The sequence below is a fragment of the Rhinopithecus bieti genome, unplaced genomic scaffold, assembly GCF_001698545.2.
Source record: "Rhinopithecus bieti isolate Rb0 unplaced genomic scaffold, ASM169854v2 scaffold_22439, whole genome shotgun sequence".
Lineage (NCBI taxonomy): Eukaryota > Metazoa > Chordata > Mammalia > Primates > Cercopithecidae > Rhinopithecus > Rhinopithecus bieti.
Window position 1 is genome coordinate 200,274 of NW_016810838.1, and position 4,681 is coordinate 204,954.

Genomic DNA, 4,681 nt, shown 5'->3' on the forward strand with positions numbered 1-4,681 from the left:
AGTGGGAGGTACACCAATCTTCCTCTGGTACACCAATCTTCCTCTTGTACACCGATCTTCCTCTTGTACACCGATCTTCCTCTTTTCCCAGCTGTCAATTTCTTTCCAGCCTCTCGTTAGCTGAGCACATTTGAAAGCCAAATGGCAAGGAAATCCAGGTGATTTTGCTTTTGAGGTCAGTCTTCCAGGTGACTGAGCAAAGTATAGGAAAAGGAAGGATGGATCTAGGGAGGCAAATGGGGAATAATGAGAAAGAAAGAAAAGATTTATACAACTAACTCTTCAAGAAAACCATGAGATATTGAATTTAGTGGACCAAAGAAGTGAGTCTAATGAATAATAATGTGGGCCAGATATGAACAAAATAAGAACATGGAGTACTGAGACAGGGGATTACAGAATCATGGAAATAATGGCAAGAAAGGATGAAGCAACTGAGCAAAGGGAAAGACAGTCTTGCCAGAGGCTCAGGCCTGAATCTTTTGCCATCTTTCACATTTATGTCAACATCTATTTTGAAGAGCAATAAAACCTTTCTAGTCAAAATTTAAGTGACCTCAATATTAACATAAGTTTATGTAATGCTATTGTAACTGTAGTAAGGTACCATTCTATCACTACAACTCAGAGACTCACGTCTCATATACTCTATTGAAAATGAAGCCACCTTTGCAAAATTATAACTGAGGAAATTAAGACAGAAAGAAATCAGACCTAACTGACTCTATCTTGCTTCTAACCTTTAAGCTGTCCTTGCTCATTCCTGGGCATAGGCCGAACTAACTTTGGGAAGAAATTCAGTTCATGGTTTGACTCTGAAACAAAATTGATAACAGCCCTTTCCCAAAAGACCCCTTCTTATCTGGGGTGAACTCTGCCTTTGCAGGACTAACAAATTAGCTACAAGATTAAAATTACAATTTAGGGGTCATGCAGCCTCTGGTTCCAAGATTCTGAACCTCCTTAAATTGCTCCTGGAGATAACATCACTATTGTAAAACCTAAGATGATTGCTTGAGATATTTTGCAGACCCTGCACTCCATGGATCAGCTCACACCACCCAGACCAGTAATCTGACCCAAAACAGAAGACATTAAGAAAACCTAATTTCAATCCCCTATGATTCCATCTCCAACCTGACCAATCAGCACTCCCCACTTCCCAAGCCCCTACCTGCCAAATTATCTTTAAAATTCTGATCCCCAAATGCTCAGGGAGACTGATTTGAGTAATAATACAACTCCAGTGTCCCACACAGTTGGCTCTGCATGAATTCCCCTGTCTTGGATAAATCAGTTCTGTCTAGGCAGCAGGCAAGGTCAACCCTTCAGGCAGTTACAAAACTCTATGATCTAGGAGTATGAAACCAAATGAAATTTGGTATATCCAATATCAATTGAAAGATTCTTCATATTAATACACATAATTACTATTAATCTACTGTCTACAGATAAGTTACTATTTGTTGGGGAGATTAGAGACTTTATAGATCTCCCTGTCTCATACTATAAAACAACACATAGATGATATTGTAATGCACAACTTTCTGGAAGAGCACCTGTGGCTTAAAGAGAAACATAACACAAGTAACACACCCTACATGGCACAGATAGAAAGTGGAAAACCAGGGTTTACACCCAAGTCTCTGACTCTGCTGCCCTTAGTCTTTCTTCTGTATATCTAGTCTAATGAAGCAATGGAGCTGCCTATAGATTAAAGAAGTAATATTGATGAGTTCTATGTTTAGCTATAAGAACACTAATGGAATTTTGTAATTACTTGGCAAAACATCAGAAGAAATGGAAATGTTGAGCTAATTGGTTTATGGAAATGAGATAGCTTGGTTAGGCAATAATACCTGATATCCAATGGGTGTTTATTACGGAGGGAGATAAGCCTCACCTAGAGTACTTGGGAGAGCAGGCTGGACCTGAAAAGTGTGGTTTCCACAGAATGGAAAGATTGGTGGTGAGATTGTAAAAGGAGCTATTTAGCCATGAGCAATTGTTCTTAAGAAGGTGTGCTTTGTAAGTCTCCCTTCCCAGAAACCTCAGATATTTATTTGCATTATTTACCGACTTGTTTTATTGACTCATACAATTCCTTATTTAATTTAAATTTTCTACATCTCAAGCCCACTTGTAGGTTCTGGAAGATATACAGTCAAAATAACACACTCCTTCACCTCACAGAGTTTTATCTGGTGAGAGACACAGAGTCATGCCCCAGCAAATGTAATCCTGTATGACAGGTGCTAGGATATTTGCTGAGGATGCTTTGGAAGTACTGATTTTAAAAAAATCTTTATCATTAAAAGGTTGGGAACATTCCTTTTAAAGACCTTGAAGGGTGAAAATTAACTGGGTAGAGAAAAAAAACACGATTTTAAGTAGAAAGAATGACACCTGTGGAGGCCTTGAGGACAGAAGCAAACTTTTTTTTTTTTTTTTGTAATCACTTTGATTTATTGCAGAAACCTCAAAGGCTTTTACTGAATAGCTAACAGGGGCTATGGTATGTATACCAAAGAGTCCTGTTTTCAAAGAATAGCAATCAGTTTCTATTTTCTATTCATTCAAATAAAAGCTGATGTTCCTGATGGTTTTGAAAGAACATCAATACTTTTCTGTGCGAGCCACTTTATGTGAATGAATATATTTAAGAAGTTTAGGCTGGGTACGGTGGCTCATGCCTGCAATCCCAACACTTTGGGAGTCCGAGGCAGGTGGGTCACTTGAGCTCAGGAACTCAAGACCAGCTTAGGCAACATGGTGAAACCCTGTGTCCACCAAAAATACAAAAATATCAGCCAGATATGGTGGCAAGCACTTGTAGTACTAGCCACTCGGAAGGCTGAGGTGGGAGGATTGCCCGAGACCAGGAGGTGGAGGTTGCAGTGAGCCGAGGTCACACCACTGTACTCCAGCCTGGGCAACAGAGTGAGACCTTATCTCAAATAATAAAATAAATTAAAATTTAAATTAAAAAAAAGTTTAAATGACAAGACGAAACAGATAGCTGTCTTGTATGCGAAAGATCTTACAGTGTGAGATGGGGCCTTTTTTTTTTTTAGACAGAGTCTCACACTGTCACCCAGGTTGTAGTGCAGCAGCACGATCTCTGCTCACTGCAACCTCTGCCTCTCTGGTTCAAGCAGTGCTCCTGCCTCAGCCTCCAGAGTAGCTGGGATTACAGGTACCCACCACCATGCAAGGCTAGTTTTTTGTATTTTTCGTAGTAACGGGGTTTCACCATGTTGACCAGGCTGGTCTTAAACTCCTGACCTCGTGATCCACAGGCCTCAGCCTCCCAAAGTGTTGGGATTACAGGCATGAGCCACCACACCCAGCCCGGGGTATTCTTTTTTTTTTTTTTTTTTTTTTTTTTTTTTTTGAGACAGTTTCTCTCTCTGTCTCCCATGCTGAAATGCAATGTCATGGTCACAGCTCACTGGAGCCTCAACCTCCTGGTTCAAGTGATCCTCCCACCTCCGTGTTCTGAGCGGCAGGGGCGACAGGTGCACACCACCATGCCCCACTAATTTAAAAAACATATATCTAGGTGGGATCTTGCTATGTTGCCTAGGCTGGTTTTGAACTCCTGGTCTCAAGCCATCCTCCCACCTCAGCCTCCCAAAGTGCTCAAATTACAAGCATGGGCCACCATGCCCAGTCAACAAGATTTTCTTTATGTTATGTGAACTCTAGTTTTGCAAGATTTTAATAAGTATTCCATGAAGAAAAAGAAATGTAGTCAAAAAATTTGGGGAAATACTGGGTTAAACACCTGAGGTCAAGAGTTCCCTGGCCAACATGGTGAAACTCTGTTTCTACTAAAAATGCAAAAATTAGCCAGGCGTAGTGGTGGGCCCCTGTAATCCCAGCTACTCAGGAGGCTGAAGTGGGAGAATTGCTTGAACCCGGGAGGCAGAGTCTGCAGTGGGCCAAGATTGCACCATGGCACTCCAACCTGGGTGAGAGAGTAAGATCCCATCTCAAAAAATAAATTAAAATAAATAAAATAAATAATGAAAGATACTTAATGGCATGATACACATTACAATATATACTGTAATATGTGAAGTGCCATTTACCTCAGTGTGTTTCTTATACAACATCTACTATAAAATGTTCCAAAGGTAAATATATTTGAGGAATGTTGTACCCTTATGCTTCTTTCAGAAATGTATGATAGTATTAGAACATTAAAGACTCCAACAAGTTCTGGAAGAGGCAAACATTTTGATATGAGTGGAGAGGAAGGTGCTTATGGCACAGGGATGGAAGATAAACCCCAAGAAGCAGGCAATGACAGATCTTGAAGGGGTTTGCATACTTTGTTCAGGAATCTGACTATAACCATGAATCTGTGGGAAGCGGCTGAATGATTTAAACCAGAGGAAAGATAAAATCAGATCCAAGCTTAGTAAAGACCACATTGGATGCAATGTGAAAGGGAGCAAGGAGGAGCTCCAGGCAGAAGGCCCAGAGACCAGTTGAATAGGCTGGTTCCAAACCTGAGTGATTGTGTAAGTGGTTATGATAATTACTGATATGGGAACAGAGGAATAGGAGCAGGCTGAATTAGATAAAATAAGGACATTTCAACTTAATTATTTTCCCATAAGTTCTCACCCTCTTTCCTATAACATGTTAAGAAATAAAAAAGGATATATATATA

The 4,681-nt window shown here is 40.2% G+C and overlaps 1 long non-coding RNA gene across 3 annotated transcripts in view; it reads right to left on the reverse strand.

Annotated features, from left to right (window-relative positions):
* Window positions 1–55: 55 nt before the first annotated feature.
* LOC108542783 (uncharacterized) overlaps window positions 56–4,681 on the reverse strand; it is a 38,991-nt gene continuing 34,365 nt past the window's right edge. For all 3 annotated transcript variants that reach the window (XR_001889366.1, XR_001889367.1, XR_001889368.1), the window contains exon 5: window positions 56–224. This is a non-coding gene — a long non-coding RNA (uncharacterized LOC108542783). The remainder of the gene's footprint in view (window positions 225–4,681) is intronic.